The 22,104-nt window shown below is 49.5% G+C and overlaps 2 long non-coding RNA genes across 7 annotated transcripts; both read right to left on the reverse strand.

The window, feature by feature from the left end:
• Positions 1-13,786: 13,786 nt before the first annotated feature.
• Positions 13,787-16,167, reverse strand: LOC142363280 (uncharacterized). Its single transcript, XR_012765646.1, has 3 exons — positions 16,106-16,167; positions 15,689-15,763; positions 13,787-14,182 (listed from the first exon to the last, which is right to left on the reverse strand). It is a non-coding gene; the product is annotated as an uncharacterized LOC142363280 (long non-coding RNA).
• An 867-nt stretch (positions 16,168-17,034) lies between these two features.
• LOC142363279 (uncharacterized) lies at positions 17,035-22,068 on the reverse strand. Of its 6 annotated transcripts, XR_012765644.1 has the most exons (6): positions 21,942-22,068; positions 19,624-21,258; positions 19,138-19,327; positions 18,680-18,788; positions 18,071-18,137; positions 17,038-17,891 (listed from the first exon to the last, which is right to left on the reverse strand). It is a non-coding gene; the product is annotated as an uncharacterized LOC142363279 (long non-coding RNA). The 6 variants fall into 6 exon arrangements; XR_012765643.1 differs by having other exon boundaries at positions 17,035-17,891; positions 18,680-18,804; positions 19,624-22,068; XR_012765642.1 differs by having other exon boundaries at positions 17,036-17,891; positions 18,079-18,137; positions 19,624-22,068.
• Between the last annotated feature and the right edge of the window lie 36 nt (positions 22,069-22,104).

The raw sequence follows: 22,104 nt of genomic DNA on the forward strand, positions 1-22,104 counted from the left end.
GATTAAAAGGAGTTCAGAGTTTTAATATAATGACTTGGGAATTTTATACCAGTCTCACACTGCATTCCCTCAGGAAAAAACTTCTGGAAGTTTAAGATTAACATCAAGCTACTTCAAGAGGAAGGTTTGAGTCCACGGGTTCCCAGGGAGCCAGGGAGGAGAAAGCCCCATCTCTGTTGCTGCGTGTGCAAGGATGGTGCGGTGTCTCCAGGACACCGACACCCGGCAGCAGCCTTGGTGGCAGCTACAGGTCATGGGGCCAAGGAGACCCGTCAGCTGGTTTTACTCACTGAAAATTTCCACGAAAAGTCAACACTCCTCACTGTTCTGTGTGCTTTAGCTCACGTTTTTTACTTGTTTTCCCACCTGAGACACAGACGTGGTGACAGTCCTTAACTAACCAAACTTTGCTCTGAGATCAGAAAATCTCCACGTACAACGGCTGCATTTCTTTTCTGTGAAGGTGTGACTACAGCTTTGCCCATGTGGTCACCTGCGGATGCTAGATGGAAAGGGTCGTGGACTGGGCACGGCGCACTAGCAGCACTGGCATCCTGTTCAGAAACTGCTGGGGAGCAACTGGTGCTGCTGGTAACCCTGGGACGGAGAGCAGAAACGGCCTCGAACGGGAAGAACGCTGCTAGGGGCTGAGCGGGAAGGCTCTGGTATCGGTGCATCAGAAAGCAAAAGCTCAAATCATAGCTGAAGGAGCAGCTGGCCTTGTGCTTCTCTGCAGCGGGGAAGCAGAGCGTGACTTCAGAACAAACAGCTGAATGACCAAAACCAGCAAAAATAATGTAAAGAGGAAATCAACAGCAGCGAAACTTTTGTTTAAAGCTGCTCAATAACAGCACTTACGTGTTTTTATGTACTTAGATGGACTGGGGCTAAATAAGCTTGATTTTCCAATTTCTTACATTATGGCATGCGTCTTGTAAAGCAAGGTTCAATAAATGGAAGTAGGTACAAGCCCAGACTTAGAATACATTTATTGCCATACCACCTACAGATAGCCGCTCGCTCCCCAATTACCGGCATGAATGAATGAGCAAACGTTAGCGTGGACAGTAGCGTTAGTTTGGGATGAACGTCACATCAGTGCAGGGGCCCATACAAGGCCCATTTATCTCTTAATAGGCCTGAGAGAAGATACAAAATGGTAAGTAAAACCACAGAATTCTTCCTAAATCGGGATATTCAGCATATAATTGCTGAAATACGTTTTCACATTCTTTGGCTTCTTTAATCTATTAAAAAAATCAGCAGACACAAGACTGCGTGAGCCAACTGGGAGACATCGGTTCAGCTTAGAAAGACCTCTACGACTCACCTGGGAATGTCATGTTTTAAAATACAATTTGACATTAAAATGTCACAAACTGCCTCCACCTCTCAAGTGATTTTAATCACAGGTTCCAGTCTGTAGTCTGTACAGCACCTTCTATTAAACACTATATTGGAACTCTCTAATTAAGACCCATCTCTTTCCACAAAGCCCAGAATACGCAGGGTCAAACATTAATTTGATGGAATGAAGGACGGGCTTTTATTGCTGGCAGTCGAAGCCCTGAACAACCGTCACTGACAACGGATCCGTGAGTACCTCCTGGTACTCGGATTCTGTTAAGGTAAATAATCTGCTGGTGCTAAAAGATTTTCATCAGCTGATTCCAGCGACACTCTAGACCTTGTGCTATGAACTGAACAGGAGAACAAAATGAACCAGTGGAACATACAAAGAAACTGTGAAAAGGACCCACTTCAAGGGAAAATATTAAAATCCCTTCTTATGTACGGGTAACCTGACCTTTCTACTGAACTAATGGTTGTGATGAAGACTGCAGTGAGGCAACTATACCAAACATTTATCTGAATAAATTTAAATAATTATTAATAAATGACTTTAAATATACATACTTGACTTTTCGTAGGTTGGCTAAAACGTGCACAGTTGTGCAACACAATGGTTGTTTGTAAGTGCAGCTCTGTGGAGGGCAGGCCCCCAAACTAAACAACAAAACTTGGACGTGAAATCCAAATACAACCAAAAAGCGACTCTTCAGGGATTCAAAAATACTGAAGCCAAAACCTTAGCAAGCTCTCGGCTTGTCACGAAAAGCAGCAATAAATGACAAATGCAAAACCAGCACACCTTGTTTTCAAAACCTGGCGAGCCCACAAACCCAGCCTTGCAGCGGTGCACCGCAGCGCAACAGCCCGCAGTGCTTGCGTGTTCGCAGCAGCAGCTGCCGAGACTTCGAGAGCCACCCAGGAGACCGCTTCAGTGTAGATGGGGCCCAAGAGCCGTGCAGATGCCACACAGCACCCAGCGCCTGTGCAGGGCAGGCGCGACGACGCGTGCGCGTTTTTGCCCGTGCCTCTGGAGTTCAGGCGTCCAGGCAACAGGCACTTTAGCAGGGCAGTGGACGACGCGCGACCTCGGATTTGCAAAGCAAAGCCCATCAGAGCACTCGGGCTCCGTTGCCGGTTACAGCTTCATTTACGAGAAACTGCACGCTGAAAGTGAAAGGCACAGAGGAGTTTCTTTTTCTTATCTGCAGATCTCTCTACTCTGACTACACAGTGTCTAGACTCTTCTAAAAGCTAATACAGTGATTACTAACAAACAACCCTAACCAATTTTCATTTTCATTGTTTTCACAGGTTTTAAGGCAGAGGGAGAACTGAATGGTTGAACTGCTGTCTGACAGAGACCACCGATGCATGTGCTTGCTGGTACCTCTGGCTCTGCCTCGGCTGGGACCTCAGCGGCATTTCGGCCCACTCCCCCAGAGCCCCCAGCGCTCCCCGGGGAGCTAAGGAGCCTGAAGAACACTCCGTACTGCGTCCGTGCTGTCCGTTCTTGCAATCCCTTTTACACTCACTTCTGCCAAATCAAATACTTGGGTGAACATTTGGGCAATGGCAACATCCTACAGGCCCCATTTTTTTCCTCCATCCAATCTGGCTAACAACGGTTAACCATATCGGTGCAGTAATTCATCACTTCGGCCAGGCGTTTCTCAAATGCAGCGGGGCTGGCCTCTATTGCTCCCCAGTTCCACTGCTCCCCCCTGCCTGGTAAAATTAAGCACTCAGGTACATAGGCTAGATTCAGCATCTATCACGTGGATAGAGTTCATAAAACACTTTGGCTGGCCCAGTTAAATTACAGTAGCTGCTACGTATAAAACCAGCACTGCTCGGTACCAGTCTACTGATTCCTCCATCTCGGGCCCTGTTCCGAGAGGTACGTGGTGCCTTCCGAGACAGGCTACAGACTTTAAGCCTTCCTCAGTATCAGCCTGAGTAATAGTTGTAAGCAGCTTGCAAAAAAACCAAGGCTGGGAGGCATGGTCCTTATTCAGAAAATCCCTACAGTTCACAGTGACAGGAGTGTTAATTTAAATGGTGCCACATTTTACTTGAAGCCAGCAGCATTCAGCGAAGTCCCTTTTGCTTACGACTTTCGACTTTCGCTCCTGTTTCTTATCAACGCCATTGTACTACCCTGGCTTCTGGCCGGACACATGATGGGCTGGGAAACCAGACATTCCAGCCCCAGGAAACAGAACTGAAAGCAGCTAGAGAATCTTTGTCATTCATCTCCTGATCTGTAGCACAGATAGATACCTTTCCTTTCAAAGGCTGCATTTCCCAGCGGTAAAACCATCGGGCTCCCTCACCAGTACTTCTGCAATGTTCCTCGCACAGCTGTGGCGTGTTGCAGACTGCAAACATTTGTAAAGAGTGCTTGTAAAGTCATAGAAGAAGCAGTGCCACGAAGTCCCTACTCCTGAACTGTGGGGAAAGTTTAAGTTTCTGTTCTTGAGTTCAAAGCAGCCTGCATGTTTTGCAGTGATCTCAAACTACAGTTTATGGTCTGTAGTCTTGCATGAAGCCCTCTTCAGTTCCTGGTACGTGGGCAGGAAAGGGTGTACTGTTGCTCTGATGTTGCATCAGTAAGGTCACAGACAAATGCTTTAGGAGCAATGCTTTTGTCGTCCCTGGTAGCCAATTCTCATGCGGGCACCTACTGAAGAACAAGTTCCTGTCATGGCTTTCAATTCGCTGGTTTTCATTCATGCTTTTATATTACCTGTAAATGTCTGAGTATGCAGCACCTCAGCTTAGCTAACAGCTCGAAAGTTGTGCCTTCATGCTGCAGCTTGGCATAAACGGGCAGACTGGATTTCAGCAGGTAAGAGATGAACAGGATCTGCATGAAAAGGCCTCAGGAAAGCAGCAAGTCGTATCCTTGGTCAGCCCTGCTCCTCTGTTCCGCTTGAGGAGGAGGGAGCTTTGGCCTCCCGTTCCTGGCTCTCACCAAGTGCTACAGCTTGGCCGGCCACGGTTTGGCCTCTGTGGAAGCAGGTTAGCTCCGATCATAGGAGCACAAGATTCTTGTGAAGGTGGGCTGAGACGTCTAGACTGCAGACCTGGAAAACTGCGAGGTTTATCTACGCTTGGCCGACTGCCTCGGGAGGAAGGAGTGCTCCCGGGGCTGCCGAGCTGCCCACTGCGCGCTGCTCGGGACCCAAGTACTTCCTGCTTCCTTTTTCTTGTCTTCCTCCAGCGCCCACAGACCCTGCAATAAAACCTGCTCAGTCAGAAGGAAAGGGAACTCTTTACTGTGCTGCAATTCTAAAGCAACAGACGACTTTAAACCTGGGAGGCAACGCAGCTGCATTTCAGCAGATGGGAAACGTTGCACAAAACCGCCGCATACGCAGCTGAGACTGCTCGTGTTTAACCCTCTGCCTTGTGAGTGAAGAGCTCGGGCGTAAATTCCGAACACCGGCTCGGTTTTCTAACTTCCCGAGAGCTCCGGGCTATTCAGACCTCTTTCTGGTCCACACCTGCTGTTAATTGCAGCTTTTATTGACTGCTACAGCTAAGACTGAGGACTCATGTAACCTCACCGGGATACATGCCGAACTTCCAGTGTATTCTAGGAAATTTTAATTAGTTCACGTTTTCACCTGAAATACAATCACATCAAAAAAGTATTTTTTCACATAAAACACCAATTCGGTACGGTTTTCCTCCCCGCGTTTTTGCTACAGTTTGTTTTTTATGGGACAATTGTCACTATTTTACAAACTGAATGAAATAATAGAGCTTTGAAATAATTCTCATCCCTTCAGAGACTTCACTGGAGACATTTTCTGTAAAGGGGTGCCACCATCTTTTCCGCCTCATCAGTTTTATCCAGCAGTTTCCCAGTGAGATCATTTGTGGGAATGTTGGCATTTCAGGGTTAAACGTGGGAAACCCAGGCTCAGATCCCTTTCTGGCGCAGAGGGACTCGAGGGCATGCTGGTCAAGCTCATTTCGAAACGACGACCTCACCACAAGCCCACAGAAGGAAACACCTCTGGTCTCCCGGTGAACCTGCTTGAGTTCAGAGAGAGGCACTCAAGAGCCACTGACCTACGGAGAGAAGGGGACTTGCCTTTCAGCCTGCAGACTGGGGCTCTGACGGCAGAGAGGTGAGCCACTCGCTTCTGGCCCAGCTCCGGGTACCACTCACGCAGCTCACCTAATAACCGCGCTCAGAGGGGGCACCGGAATCCCTCCCGCGGTCCCCACTCACAGGCGAGGGCTCTGGCTGTTGAGCTCCCCGTCTCCCTCGGCTAACAGGTACTCCCCCTTCCCGTTCAATGCAAAGAGACCTCTCCTTAGCAGTTTGGACACCTTGCAGAAAAGGGAGGAACCAAGGTTTGACTGCCTCCTTGCCAAGCAGGGACACAAACCTCTTTCCCACATACCGAAGAGGTCTTCTAAGTACTAACCCGCTGCCCCAGCCGCGCTCTCTCGGCTTGCTCCACTTTTAAAGGACTGCCATGCTTCAAAGACCCATTTTTGAACAAGCTCAAGAGGGGGGAAAAGCCTGGGACACATCTCTGTAGGCAACAGTTGCTTACTGCCCGCTTGCACGGCACGCTGGCTGCTTCGGACCTCCTCTCACAGAAACTTGGCTCTCACGGTGCACCACAGTACGGACCCAACACCTCATCTCAGAAACGTCTAAATTTTGTTGGGCAACCCTCAGTGCAGTGGCACACTCCTTTTTTGGCTTTTGGCCGAATTAATTAGTGCCAGGTCATCAGGCACGCTGTTTCAGAGCAGGGCTTAAACCCATGTCCTAATTTAGTGCTGCAGCTGATGGAACTGTCTGTTCTCGCTGGGCCTGTCCCCCCCTGCAAGCACACAGCTGGTCCCTGCACAAGGCCGGGTCACACGCAAACGGCCGGCTTGGCTCCTCCAGCGCGTGGCGTTGTCTCTCACCGAGCGAACTCCCCTTGTCACACCTTAAGGCAAGCAAAGCAGGTCTCTGCGGATTGAAGTGCCGTGGAAAATCATGTGTGGTTCTTGGATTGAGGTTTTTACGATTTCCTGCATAGACACGTTATGCAAGTACGCTCTAAATGCGCGAAGTGAGATCACCGATGGAAGATGTAAATAATACACACGAGATATAGTGGGGGGTGAAGAGGGTGGACACTGCTGAAAATAACCTGGATGATGAAATAATCAGGTGATAGGACAGCAGACTGAATACTCGTTCAAATGGAGGGATTTGAATACATTTGCTGCGATCATCCTGCCTCTTCTCTAAAGCTCAGCTCACAGCAGGTAATAACAGAAAAACAGTGATGACCTGGTGAACCCTAAGCCTGTAATTACTTGTACAGCAATCAGCTGGAATGCTTTTACCAGAGCTCCTCAGCACGCAGGGGTGAGAAGACTACTTTGTGCCCAGCAGAGGGGGCCTGGCAGTAAGCTTTCGAAACACAAACCCAAAGGATTTCTTTGGAAATTGAGTAACGCTAAAACTAAACGGACTTTTATAGGAACTTGCAGAGTATTATGGATAAAAACAGAACTTCCTAGAAACAGAAGATTCACAATAAACAGACACAACTCAAACTGAGTGTTGCTCCGGCTGTCTTTGCTTCCCTTACTTCTCAGGGTGGCTTTTCTATTTCAGCAGAAAGCTCTTGCAGTTACACCTGACAGGCGCAGTGTGCAAGTGAAAAAGATTTTGCTCCAAATTCCTCTGAAAAGCTGAGTCCGAGTTCCTGTTAAGCCTGTCTCTGTACACTACTTCAGTACACCAAGACAAAAAGAGGGAAGACACTGAGGTAAACTCCCGGCGGACAGTTTTCCAAGCCACCACAGAGCGGTGTGTTTGGAGGGAGGACATGTCATTCGCGCGGTCCAGGAGTTTACAGCGCAGCTATCGAATCATTTGACGCCACCCTGCAGTTTTAAGCAGTAGCCATCGATCTGGGCAGCCACAAGAGCCACTGGCAACCTCACAAGACGGGTGAGACCAAAACCATGGGAGTCATCCAAGGCGGCGGTGTACAGAAGCATGTCTAAAGCTCAGGCTTGGCGTTAAGTTGCACACAGCGTTAACGTCAAGATGAATTTCTCCTGAAATTAAAGCAGACTGGCTAGTCTTCTGGTAAAATTCCTCTTTTTCATGGTTAATTGGATTTGTCCCCCCAAATACCGTTTCCTGGCTGGATCTCCACTCCCATAGAAGAAAAGTGCAGGCAGGTGCATTTGAATACCTTGGAATTATACTTGGTTGCTTCTGATGAGCAGTTTTACACCACATGTGAGCACTTGAACGGCACTGCTCAGTGCTTGTCAAAAGCCCGTTCTTCTGTTTCTAGTGAGAACTAGCTGCCAATTTCAGTGACAGATTCTGGTAAGTATCATTATTTTCACCTTTGTGGCTCCAGCTTCTGGTGAAGGAAATATTGAAAATAATGATGCGCTAGGATAACTTAAAATGAAATTCATGCCAGATGTAGCAGAAGGTGCAAATGACTCACTGAGACCAACAAGGGTGCAACACTTTCCCCCGCTGACGTAAGCGCGGGCTGCGCCATCACCCGCGTGGCGTCGGCAGTCCCTGTGCAGGGATGCTGATGGGTGCAGTGCCCTGCCGCAGCGTGGCTCTGCCTGCTCGCCGGCCGTGCTGGTGAGGTCTGCTCAGAAGGCAGGGCCTCAGCGGCCACCCGGCATTTTCAGGCTACAGGAGTCACCACCCACGTAGCCCAGTATTTTTCCTTAAGTACTAATATACTTCAAAAAGGAGTACATGGGGGAGAAGGAGGAGGGGGAGGAGGAGGAGGAGAATTCTGGTCACCCGGTGAAATAAAATTATCATTTGGTGCGGATATCAGATTGTCTGTCAAACCTCCTATTTGGAAGTGGATGTACTACTTACTGACACACCGTACCCCACCGTGTTTCTGACCAAAGAAAAAGATGGCTGTGAGGGTTACAGCGGGCCATGGGGAGGAAGGGGGAGGCGGCAGGTCATGGTGTGACCTCATCCCCGAGACCAGGATCCCAGTTCATGGCACCAGCTCTGCCAGACGGTGATCCCTGGCCCCTCCCTGCCTTCGAGGCCCCTCATCCCTACCGGTTGCCCTTGGTTCCCCCGTTCTTTGGACCTGGTGTCCTCCACATCCTTCACCCCTCTTCTCCAAATCCATCTCAAAACCTGTCCCTTCTCTACAGAGCTGTCTTCCTTCTCACAGAATAAAACCACGCAGCCTTCCACACACCAGAGCATCCCCCCCTTCCCGGAGCTTCCCCCTGCCCGCCTGCAGTCACCCCGAGCCCCTTCCTCACACCCCCCGGGTGCTCCCAGCGCTGCCCCGGCCCTCTCCCCACTGCCAGCCGCCCCCGGCTCCAACAACCCGAGCTCCTTCCTGGCACCAGCTCCTTGGGTATCCCCTCCTCGGGTGCACTTGGTGAAAACCTCGACTTCTGCTTTCCAGGTGGGAGGATCTCAGAGCATCCCGAGGCCTCGACCGCCCGCAGCTGTACCAGCAGCCAGAGGGGACCTGGCTGTGCCAGCTTCCAGAAAGCGACGGACCCCACAGCACTTCGGCCTGTGGCACTGGGGAGGAAGAGAAAAGAGGAGAAAGGTGGGCAGTTATGGGAATTTGCAAGAAAAAAAGAATCTACTTTGATGTTAATGACCTGAGTCAAAACACAAGGAGGCTGAACTTCCCAGAAAGGAAGTTCACTCACAAGGAACCACAGATAACCTTCAGATGCTAAACTGAAAACTCTGGAGGAGAATGTAGATTTAATTCTCTGAAAAAAAAACCCTCTACAAAGTATACTTAATATCAGAGAGAGAAAGAAAGCAAAACACAGAGAGCATCTTGAAACTAAAAGAGGTATTAAACAGAAATTACAGGAAGCAATTAGAGAATGTCGGGCTGGAAAGCAGAAAAAAGCCAAGAGTGGAGTAAATTTTAAACCTGGGACACAGGGATTTGTTCACACAGAGAAAGGTCAGATGGGGACAAACTTCCAGCAATATTATGGAAGAACCCAATAAGGAATTAGCTGGGGCTAGCACAAAGCGATTACAAGAAATTTAAAACAAAGAAAAAAAAGGAAAAGGACTGTGAACTGGTGGAGAGGAGACAGGCTAGAAAGGAAAGAGGAAGGAAAGAAGGAACAGAATAAATACTGCATGGGATAAAGAGTGAAAAACACAGACCAGCCCATCCCAGCTCAGCTCCTGGGAACCTACAGATCTCCCAGATCTGCTTTATTAATTGCCAATGCCAAGTTCAAAGCCTTATGGGTACAGAACTTTTCACACAGAGAGGCAACTGCCTGTGCAGGTTCCGAATGGACCAGGGAAAGCATTACCTTAACGACAAAGGGTGGACCAAAACTATGAGCCTGGGGGATTGAGGTGACATCTGCCAACTTCAGACATGAAATATTCTAGGGCAAGTGAGACTCTAGATGCCGCTGACCTAAAAAACTACCAGACATTGCTACTGCTGTAATTTTAACAAGGGCGTGGCTTCTTCCAGCTCCGCTCATCTTTCCAAAAACGCTAAATCTTTGAAGGAACGGTGGGTCCATTAGAAATTGTATTATAGGCAAGTATGTAATTGTCTCCCTTCCATTCAGTGAATTTACACGCATATTCTTTAAAATAAAAGTCATTCCTGAGTCACCTTGCACATCAAATGAAAGCAATGAAAATTTGATTTTTAGGCCATCAAGAGATGCAGGTAAAAGCCCAGGTAAAGTATGTTGAAGTAAGTCCCAAGAACCTTCACCTGCAGGTCTAACAGAGACCAAAGCAGACAGACCGCCTTGCGGACATGGGTCGTTGATAATCAGACAGCTTAATAAGAACTCCAAACAGGCTCGCTGGTCTACTGTAAGTTCATTACCTTAAGACAACAAAAACCAATGGGCCATACTGTCAACTCGACTCCTCCAGGGATGAATGGAGCCCCTCTTGATATGGTGCAAAAAGAGAAGTAAAAATACCCAAGGAGAAAAGGGTGTCTGCGCCGAGTTCCCAGTGACTGCAGTGGCTGAGTCACAGCGGGTTCTTGGACACGCAGGGGAGTTTTAGCAGGAAACCGCCTACCACTTTATTTACAGCTCCACTTCAAGTATGCCATTCGACTCAGCTCAGTAGATGATTTTTATCACTCTAGATGTTGTGGATGCATTTGCACAGTGACGCTTTCCAGAAGGCCACATCTGTTAATCATCGGTTTTTCATGAGGTTTCTGCCTATTTGCTTCAGATGGGAGAAACGCTGCCCCTGCTCCCCCTCTGCCTCCAGTGCAGAAGCACCTTCTCTCCGTCCCCTTCGATCTGCTTGAGTCACGCCTGACCCGCACGCATGCTCTGCACTGCTGAACTGCACCTGTCTCAAAACAGCACGCTGGCATTGCACACCTTACAGCTACAGGAGTACAAAACCACTCGTCTTCAAAATCTGGACAATTCTGGTGTCTCACCATTAGTCTCAAGCAAGGCAGAAGCTCAAAGATCCAGAAAAGGCAGTGAGAGCCGCAGTTCTGCCAGCCTATCCCACCTCAGCAAAGCGCGCTCTGCGTTCAGCACCGGGAGACAGTCCCGCTCGCCCACACGCATGATCGTTCTGGCAACTCACACCATTCAAACAACAGTAAGTTTGTGCCAGAAGACTGTTCTGAAATGCTAGCAAAGTTTCTTTTTCCACCTTTCTTCTTTGTAAAACACAGAACCATCTATAGAAAACTCTGTTAAAAAAAATGTAAATGATTGCAAATTCCAGCCCTTAAAATTTAGACAGGGCCTTCCATGTCTTTTCCTGCAAATTCTGTCCTAGTTTCGCCCATTTCTCCAGCACCCCTGCGTCCGTCGCTCGGTGCACGGACGTGTGAGCGGGCGGATTTCAGGTTGCATGTGCAAATGTAAATCTGCTGTTGCCCAGTTTGTCGGTTCCTGGCTCTGTGCACCCCCCAACATCCGCGCCGCGCGCGCGCCAGTGCGCAAGGTGGGAGGAGGGCTGCGGTGCGTGCCGTACTGAAGCGCACGCCGCCAGTTAGGAGAAGAGAAGAGGAAATGGGGTGATGGTTCTCTGGAACAGCGATGGGGCCTCTGCGCAGCCTCAGGACTGCACCCAGCTCCCGTTTCCAGCGGGGAAGGGCTGCAGATCCCTGGCGATGAGCACTCGTCTCCATTCATGGTGTGCTCCTCGGCGCAGCACGCCCAGCAGAGCACAGCGCCAGGCCACAGACCCTCCCAGACCCGCTTCTGCCCTCACAGGCGTGCCATCACCTTCGCCCAGCCCTGAAAGCGGGGCTGGGAGGAGGTCAGGGAAGAGACCCGTTTCTCTCTGCACACACCAGTATACAGACCAGCTCATGCAAATCAGAATCAGCCACAGGACTTCTGGGAAGCTGCCAGTGACACTCTCAGTGCCTCAGAGCTAAGGTATGAGTGAAATTAAGAGAGGGAAGTCTCTCAAAGCTGTTTCTAAATAGCCAGTAAAAACATCCAGTCCCATCCGGCAGCAGCTGCTTTTGCAATCCGCGTTGGCAGCTTTGGACACTCGGGGTCACTTTTTCTTTTTTACACGGCACAAAGCTCACAAACTAGTGGCTTACTTTTCAAAACCAGGTCCAGCTTTAGCCCTGCCTCTCACATACACGTCTAAGAGCTCATCGCACGCAGAGCAGGGAAAGGGTGCAGAACGAGTCGCAAGAGATGATCTGCTTGCCAAAGATCTGCAGGCTGCCCCGCTGTCGGTGTTTGATGCCGCGGGCCTGTCAGACGGAGAGGATTCAGACGGGATCGGAAACAGCTCAACGAGCGCAAGCCTCCCCAGCCTCGCGTCTGGCACGTCCCTCTCCCCCTGCTGACACCCCTCCTGCCCTCCTGCCACCACCACAACCACAGAACATCACCACCGGCAGACCCACCTGCCACCCGCCAGTGGAACTGGGAATTCACTGGAATTCAGGGAACTGGAGGCAGGTCACATGCGTTACACCCTTCACACCACAATTTATCTGCACGGTTGATATTTTAGTGTTTCATGTATATTGCTCAGTTTCCCTGAAATTAACCTTTAAAACAAAAAAGAAAAAAAAAAGAAAGAAAAACCCACAGTCTCTCAGGGGGATCAGAAACCAATTTCAGGAAACACTACCAACTTTGACGGTAAACGCAGCCACTGAGAGTAAACGCGTTCTTGCGTGTGTGTGTGTGTATATCGGACCAAGTTTTCTATTGGGTTTCATAAAGAAACAAAGGAGGAAAAGTGTAGTGTGCTACCCAACTTACTGCTGGACTACTACAGTACTATATATTGCAGACTTACCCACGGCACGCTATTTTTAGTACAGCCCGTGAGCGAGCAAGAAGTGAGGACCTGGGTTTTTTCCAGTGCTTGAAGCAGGCAAGCTGCTTTTTCCAGCCCTGGCACCCGGAGCCCTCCAGTGCCGGGATCCCTCGGCATTGCTCCGCCGGCACGGCGCATGGCCTCACCGCGGCTCCCCCAGCCTGTGGCCCCACAGCCAGCTACTGCGGGGGGGCAAGCAGGACACTAAGGCTAAAACACGCGAGGGGTGAAAAGCCAGAACGAAGGGAGGAAAACGGAGGGAGTTAGGTGGTACCCTTCCAGCTAATTCCAAGTTTGTAGCACAAACGCATCTACAAGAGAGATTCAAGTGTCTTTGTTTTTAATCTCTCCAAAACAAGCTACCTTCAGCAGCAAAGCTACGGTCTGGCTCCCACTGCTCCGTTCTGGGTGCAAGTCGGCTTTTCCATTTTGCAAGTAACATCTGTAGGAGATCTTTGCCCAGCTGCCACTAGCAGCGTTTTGGATGCAGATGTCAAGTCTAATGTGAAGTCACGTTTGTATCCTGCCACAGCCACGGCATATCCATCACGTTCCTACTGAAGAACCAGCACATACTACAGAACAAAATGCTCACCTTGCTCAACAAAGAAAAAAATTCCCGAGACACATCCTACGGTCACGGACACTGTACTGTCACTGCTGTGTTTACACACCGCTACAACTGGAAATCTTCTGCAGGGCTCTGATGAAGCTCCCGCCAAGCCTTTAGCACAGAAATCTAAACTCCCAGCAGATTTCCTCCCAACCACAGTATATACTGTCAGGATAGCCCTGGGAAGATGCTGGAGCATTTTTGATGTACCGAGAAATTCTGGGTCTCTGGCAGGGCTCTGCAGGCGGGCAGCCCTCTGTGGAGGTGCGGGGCCTCGTCTGTCAGCGCCTGCTCCACCTTCGCCATGGGTAAGTCACAGCACCGCACCAGCGTTGCAGCGGGGCAGAGCTCGCACTGACTAACTGCAAAATCCATACTCCCTTTCCTTACAGACTCAGGGAGAGAGGACGTAAACCTCTTCATGTGGGAAATCATTAGAGGGAGCACAAGATTTAAATTCACATTCAGCAGTTTATTGGTCTTTCTTGGTGTTATTGTAATGGGTGCTTAATTGCATCTGTTTGCTTAGGAAAGTTCTCGAGGGAAAAAGTCCAAACACTTGACATTTGAAGAATTACATCTGCTTTTTCTTGACAAGTTATCATCCAGCTAACCTGAAGTTTTAAATTGGTTATTAGAGAAATCTAATTACGGAACCTCAGCTTAGATATATGCTAAAACAGCAGTCACCTGAACGCTGCACTGATTTATGCTGAGTGGGGCTGTAGTATCCGCAAGACACAGATCATTCTGTTTAGAAGCAAACCCAGAAAGTCATGGACGTGGTTTTGGTACCGCTGCAGAAAGGGAGGTTACTCAGGCCATACTCCAAGCCACGGTATGAGAACCAGCACACGGTATGTCCCAGAGCAGCACAGCTGGAGCAAAGAACCACAGAGAAGTACAAATTCAAACCGTCTGCATGTAAGAATAGCTCCAGCCACCTTACCAACAGGTTTTTCTGTGAGTAAAGTTGTATGAGAATGACTTGTGGTTTGAGGTCATTACATGTCACTACTTCCAAGTTCAAGAAGTTTTTGAAGGCCACCTTGGCAAGGTCAGTTCAATTTGTGTGTGTGACCAAGTCCAATGCTTCCTCTAGACTCACGGTCAGACATTTTGCCACTATTTTGACATTATTATGAACTAGCAATAGATCTACAATTGAAATACAGCATGGCCTTTCTTTCCAGTTTCAGATAACTGATAATAGGACTTCTCACCATGCAGAGGACAAAGCTGCCCTCGAAAAGTGAGCCACCACAGACGTCAAACCTCCCAACCAGCACAAGTCAGCGAGATGTCTCCAGAGCTCCAGGAGGAAACCCTCCAGGCTGGGCACTCTTCCCACTTTCATACTCTCACTTACCTAATGTACTGATAGGGGACATCAAGGCCTGCACGCTAAGCTACCCGAGTTTTACATCATGTAATATTTCGTCTTCATTAATCCTAAAGTGTGTGTGGTGAGGTCTGTATCTAACTAACATGGATCTTTCCAAAATTAGAGAATCCTTCATTACTGTCTTTGGGTGATGTTTCTAATTTACCACTTTAACAATAGGTGCCAAGAAAATTCTACATTTAAAGGACTTTTGTCTTCTGTCAGAAATTGCCAGCTTATTCTCCCCATTCCTAGAAATTCTGCTGGAGTTGGAATACAGTGAAGCTAAGCTATTCTGAACACAGCTGGTTGAGTTCACATGTAAAACTGGCTGAGGTTTGCAATAAATCTGGAGAGGGAGAATGTCTGAAGAAAAAAATCCAATTATTTTTCCACAAGACCAATTATGGTGGGATTTTTTTTCCCCTTCCTTTTCTTGGCAGATGAGGAATTAATATTTGTGTTCTGAAGTAGACTGTTGAGCCACCTGTCAGAAACTCTCCTTTCTCCAGGGACGGCGGAGAAACAGAAATCCAGCTAATTTCTCAATACTTTGAAAACTGAGAAATTAAGATTCATATTAGCTATCAGTCACCTAGGCCTTTGCAGATGTATACTACGTAACTAGCCAAGGCCATCAGACAATAACACCACCTATACAGGATCTATCTGTGCAGTAGAATAAAAGACACGCATTCACTAGTTTCTGTGAGTTATTGGATACTGCAGGGCCCTAGTCTTCCATCATCATAGGAGTTTGGGTGGCTTGTGATTTTGAGATTAGACTGCAATGTTAAAAAGATCTGTCAAGTCAGACTACAGTAATTGCAGTAGGAATACGGAGGTCAGCGTATCATGAAGTAGGAAAGCCCACAAAAGGTGTTTTCTCAAGTTAATAGTGATATATTCAGATCCAGGCTTGACGACTTCAAGTATTAAAAATCCAACCAAGCCATCTGAAAGCATCTCAGCGCGTTGTGAAAGCAATATGATCACCCACCTGGATCTGGATGAGAAGCTGCAATATGCTGCTGTGCCATCCCCTTCTGATTTCTCTGCGGGCTACTTCTGTCTCCTGTAACAGCACTGTGTTGGTCTTTGTTCACTCTAAGAACAACACTAATTTTTCCTTTTCATTTGGACTGCTGAGAAAATAGAACTGAGATTTGGGTCCATTTCACTGTATTGAGGACAAATTTTAATCAGCTAAAACCAAAGATGAGGGAACATTTGAGTCATTCGCTCCACCTCACTCGAACCATAAAAATCTCCTCATATGTGGATTATGCTCATGAATGAAACACATCAGAAACTGATCCCACAACCTTAGAATTGCTTCAGCGGAAGCTCCACATTTGAATGTGGTTTGAACAGACGGAATCATGGGAGCGCCAGAAAAGGCATCAACACCGCTCACCTTCAGCAGCAAATGCAAACTCGTAATCACGTAACGTGCAGGACACAATCTAAACAGGCACTGAAGATAAAGAGAAATGGTAGAAAATGCCTGTAAGAATGGGGAGCTGTAAGAGCAGAGGGTAAAGATACCATTAAGCTAGTAATAAAGAGACACTGGAGCCCTTTTGGGGTTATGAATTGATGTTTGTCTTGGTGTCCTCAAGGTTCCCACTCAAAAATAAATGTTCCCCAAAGCTTATGACCTGCGCTCTCTTTACAGCCAGCATCCCCTTCTGGTATCACACGGATATATAACTGCCTGAGGACTCTAACTGCGTGTACAAACAGTAGCCTTGGCTCTGAAACCCACAGCACAGCTCAGTGCCGTGGCCGATTTTCCTGTGCTGCCGTACCACTCTCCTTTCCCAGGCTTGGGATCTGAAAATACAGAAGAACAGGGAACTGAACGGGAGGAGCAGAGAATGTGGCTTCAACAGCAAGGGAGAGAGTGAGCCGCCAGGGCAGCGAGGGAGGCAACGGAACGGGAGCAGAGCTCTGTACTGGCTCCGTTTGGAAATTGCTCAGGTATTGCGGTAGCCAGACTGCAGTAAGATCAGCAGCTGGCTCTGAAATTCCAGGTCTGTGCTCCTCCGGCCAGCTCTGAAACCTCTGCAGCCCAGTAAGTGCATCGGGGCGGCACACTGCCTGCACACGGTTCTGCTTGCAAGCCCCCAGTTCACTACTGACAGCAGCAGCTCCCCGCGCGACCGGCAGCCTGCCACCTCTGCAGTGATCACCACCACTATTTTTAGGGTTCCAAAGTTCCCCCACCAGTTGTGGGGTGTGCACAGACACACACCCCACACCCCCACCACCAAGCAACTCAAATCTGTCACTCGCGTGAAAAAAGCACCAGAAAGCAGGCTACGCTTTCACAAGGCTTTCAGCAACAATTTGAGGCTTTCCTTTCTTTTTTTTTTTCACTCAACTAATTACCAAGAAGGATGTCTAAACTACTGAAATGCAGAAAACCCAGACCACGCTCTTGTATGGTTAACTGTTCAGCATTTAAATTCATGAGACTAATGCAAATCTTGATTTGACTTGGTTAATACCAGCAAAAGAACCTCCACTGAACATCAGCCAGGGTCCATTTAGTCTGGGCTGAAGGAAACCACCATTAACTGCCCCAGAAGCAGGAACTAAGAGGATTTAAAATAAACAGTTCCAGAATAGCCAGCTTCGAAAGAAACTTTCCTCATAGCCTCAGACAGTTAATTTATTGCTTACTTGAAGTACAGCAGTTTAGAAGTCTTATAGAGATACATTTCAGACAACCCGGACTATTCACAGGAACTTATGGGAAGGAGAGGCTCAACTCTTACCCGGTTTTAGTACACAGTTAAGCTCAATTCGCTTAACTTCCAAAACCCATGGCTTTTCATCCCAGCCAGCAGACGTGCACTTACTCACAGCGATCCTTTTTAGTGGACAAACCCACTGATTTCTGTCACCCATCCCAGCTGGACGGGCTTTGACTTGTGCATCACCTGCAGCACAGCACGAAATCCAGTCCAGAGAGGAATGATTAATTCTGCGCCGAGCGGCTAGCCCCTGCCTAGGTCTAGGCACGGTGCTTATCACGACTTGATAACAAACTGGTGACATCTCAACTTGTATTTTGTTCTTGGCATAAAGACTTGCGTACGCTGTGACAACCATGCCACACACACCTCGTCCCTCAGTGACACCTGGCGCGGTAACTAACAGCAGTGTAAAGTGAGTCCTTTCGGTAGCCATTTGACCTGGAAGTAAACAATTGAAGGTGAGAGGGTGAGCTGCATTCACCAGGCCCACCTTATTAATCCCTTCACTTAGAAAATGATAGTATGGATAGTATGGAAATGGAGGTGTATAGGGAAATGTCTCGTCACGATAGTTACATCTTTTGGGCATGTCCCGCTTGAATACGTCAAACTCTGACCTTAATACCTAGTTAAAGCGGGTGACGGAGGTTCGCACTTCTCCCCGTGCTGCTGGTTTCAGTGCATCTGAAAGCAGACACAGAAACAGTGCGGTGTCTACTTTACTTGCAAAATCAAAGAATTCCGATTTCAGGGGTTTCATTTAAATGAAAATTCAGATTCTGGAGAAGAAAACAAAACCCACTAAAACAGGAAGGATGGTATTGTGGTTACGTTTCTAGCATGGGGCTCTGAAGACCTGAGCTACGTTCCATTCCTAGCCCTTCTGCAGCCTCTCTCGCTCTGCGACTTTAAGCAAATCACTGAATCTCTCAGTGCTTCAGTTCCCCTTTTATAAAGATGATGTTGCTGATTTGGTCAGTTTAGATAATGAGCGCTTTCATGTAAGAGCTACCATTTACAATACCAGCACAAGAGAGGCCCTAACCTCAAAACACTGACAGTAAAATATGTGACCCTATTTACTTGAACTGTTCTTACTGAAAATAGCAATTTATTAGACTCGGACAAATATTTTGATTACTCATTGACACGCGTCTTCGTAACAATAACACAACTGAGCTGATCCAACATTCCCATATTAATTCCCACACCAATGGCCCACTTACTATACCAAATCCTAAATGACGTGCTGCTCCAGACACGCTGGCCTGCCAATTAATCCAGCCTCGTAACAGAATCGGTGTCTGCTTCTATTCTCAAAAACTCGGAACAAAGCTGAAATGGGAAGTGCCTGCTGATTTTCTAAGCCTTCCAAGTTTTTTGATTTTATCTCCCCCCTCCCCCCCCCCCCCCCCGCCCCCGGACTGTCCCTGCAGGGGGGGATGAATTCAGCAGGGGTGCGGAGTGCCCCAGCAGGGAATTTATACTGGGGAATACCATGCACGGTATCACAACCTCCTCCCGCTTGGTGGTTTCATGGGGCAAGGAAAGGCTCGGAGCATAACTAGAGGAAGCTCTGCCTGCATTACACCACTGCTCGTAGGGCTCGGGGGCGGCCTTTGAAAAGCCAACCAACAGACAGGCAAATGTCTCGTGTACCCCACCAGATGCAGTAATCTCCTACCTCCAAAACCACCTTCAGAACCACGTTTTTCCCCTAGCTGCCTCCCAGCAGGCCTCTCCTGGTAGCCGTGTTCCCAGTGCCTTCCGAACAGCTTCCTGCGTCTTCGCCCTGGTGCTGGCCGGCGAGCCATGGTCCCGCTGCACGGATCCTAGCGATTCCTCTGAACTGTCTGTCGTTTTCAAGCCAATGCCTACAAAACAGGGGTAAGGACTTTTAACAGAAGCTGAGCTTGTTCTTTACCCTCGCCTTCGGAGATTTACTGACATGGCCCTTCAGATCCCAAGTGTTTCCTTTCCTGCCCCAAGAAACAAGGGAGGAGGGGGTATGGGATAACGTCTCCCAAACGTTTTCTTTCTCCCCTGACTTTGCCTTCCTTTTCTGAGACCATCAGCAGGGGAGAAAGGGAACACAATCCGGTTCTTCACATGAAATGGTACTTTGTGAAGAGGAGGAAAAAAAGCATTTCGCAAGGAAGGCTCTACTTACCAAACAGACTCCGAGGCTGGTTCACCTTGCAGGAACTGCTCACTGAGCCCAGCGACGGAGCCAGACCAGACTCTCCTGAACTGGCAGCAGTGCTTGCAGCTGCGGCCGTTCCTAGAGACATTCCTCCTGTGTGTGCTCTGCCCAGCCGCTCCGCACCGGCTCCAGGTTTAGGCACTGCCCTGTGCCGGGTGGAGTAACCGCACCTCATCAGTCCCGCTGGCATGGAGCTCTGTCCACGGCCCAGGTTACAGGGATTTGAAGTAGAAGGGGAGGTAAGAGAGCAAACAGAAGGACGGGAATGGCGGGTTGCAAAAGGAAACACGAGTGGTTAAAACTGAAGATATCGCAAGAAAGCTCAGCTCGTGGGACCCTCAAACCTAAAACCCCAGCTCTTCCCTTCACAGCATCTTCGCTTACTGGACAAGTTTCCTTCACATGTCACGACGGATGCCCACCGCTCCTGGGCAAGCCTTGTTAGGGCACCTCACGGAGCACTCCAGAGCACTCTCCTTGTGCCTGATGTGGAGGCGGTAACTGGCTGCGGGTGTACACAGCCGCCCGACGCACTTGGCTTTTGCTGTCCAAGCTGGCAGGCTCGCTCCATCGCTCTCCTCCGTGACTGGGAGCTCACCTACCCATTCCGGCCCTGCCAAGCTCTAAAGCTTTTGCAACCAAGTATTATTACCACATTCCTGCTCAATGAGGAAGACTTTTTGGACAGACACTTCACCAACCGCGCTACGCAGCACACGGCACGTGCACCTGGAGGACCGACCTTTCCTCTGCGATCTACAAAATTAAAAATTACATAAGGCTGGGACAGCTTTCCTGGCATGCCTGCAGCATCCTGCAGCCAATCTCCGTCTCATTGGAGGAACGCTTGTCCCGCTGTGCTGTGCTGCGGCCGCGCTGCGCTCCCTGAAGCCACAGGGATGGCAGGAGGAATGGGCAGCAGCGGGAAGGGGTTCGGCTGGGCGCCACGGGGCCCAGTGAGCGGGCAGGGGATCCCAACTCTGCTTCTGGCGCTGATTTACCCCACCGTGACACAGCTAAGTGCTTGGAATCTCTTTTCTGTGGAGGAGGGGTGGGGAGGAAGGGGACTGTGCCTTGCCTAAGTGGATTTTTAAGCCGCTAAGGGCAAGGCCTGGCTGTGCTACCTGCCTGAACATGAGCTGTGCCTGATGCAAAAGAGCTCTTGACTCTGCCTGCTGCGTGGAGCGCACTACACCAAAGCAAACAGCGGCAAAACATGTCTCACTATGGCATGTCCAAATTCTAAAGCAAGTTTCAGTTCCACCATTCCTTCACGCTTTTGTTTTACACAGAAAAGCAGCTGAGCCCCCCCCCCCCCGGCTGCCCATGCCGAACCTCAGCTTAAGCTCAGTCGCTCAAAAATTGTTCGAAAGAGGATTCTGAGCACAAAGTGAATCCCTGTGTCAGGTCTTAAAACTGAGGATGAGCTCCGTTCCTCCAGACTCACGACAACGATGCTCTCACACGGCAGAGCATAAGCAGTACATTTTGGTGGCTAAAGCATCACCACAGATTTCGGGTTAGCCAGCTGTACACCGGCCACACGTCCCTGTCAGGTGCTGTACGGCCATCAGGCGAATTCAGTCTGTGACCACACGGGATCTGGAAAAGAATATTCAGTCTCAAAGCAGGAAATGCCTTCCCTCGACTTCATCCCAGAGGACAATTCACACGTCCTTGCCAGCCCCTGTCCTCTTCATCAGCCGACAGAAACATTTCCCTCTCCTTGTCACACAACACGGGGAGAACATCCCCCTTCTGCTCCAGACGTCAGGAAGCCCGCTGGCTGCAAACCCCGCGTGCCGGTCTGGACGCAACACCTTCACCTACTGATTCGAGAGCCAGTGGAGCTCCTCGCAAAGCCCGGGCACTTTCGCTCGTGCCTACGCAGGTGAATTATTGCGTGAGGTACATATTAGGGCGCTTGGCTCCCCAAAAGACAAGGAATGATCAGGAGAAAGGCTTCTTCGCCTTTTAAGGGGGTGTTGGGTACTACTTTCAGAAACATTCTGTTTGGAAGGAAACGTTATGCTTTACTGGGGCCTGCCTAAGCGGGCACGGGAGGACATTGGTTTGGCCCTGGAGGTGTCTGACCTCCCTCCGGACGTGCAGAGCAGAGCCCCGGGCCTCCCGCGCTGGCTGCTGCAGGGCTGCAAGCGCAGCCGGCGGTCCCAGCAGCCACTCTTACACCCGACCACCCTGCAGAAAGCCCCGGGGAAGCTCTGCCCCGGGAGCCCGGAGAGCAGCGCGGTGCCTGCGCAGCCCTCTCCGCACGCTCTGCTCACGTTAAACCCGTTACCGGCCCAGGTGCGGGCCCCTCCTCGGTCGCCGCAGCCGCGCACCGCGTCCCCTGCCCGGTCCCGTCCGCGCCGGGCAGGGAGCAGCGCAGCTCCCCCGCTCCTCCCGGCGCCGGGCCGGGGCCTCGGCGCCGCCGCCCCCCGCCCCGGA

This window comes from Opisthocomus hoazin, chromosome 15 (assembly GCF_030867145.1).
Source record: "Opisthocomus hoazin isolate bOpiHoa1 chromosome 15, bOpiHoa1.hap1, whole genome shotgun sequence".
In the NCBI taxonomy this organism is placed as follows: domain Eukaryota; kingdom Metazoa; phylum Chordata; class Aves; order Opisthocomiformes; family Opisthocomidae; genus Opisthocomus; species Opisthocomus hoazin.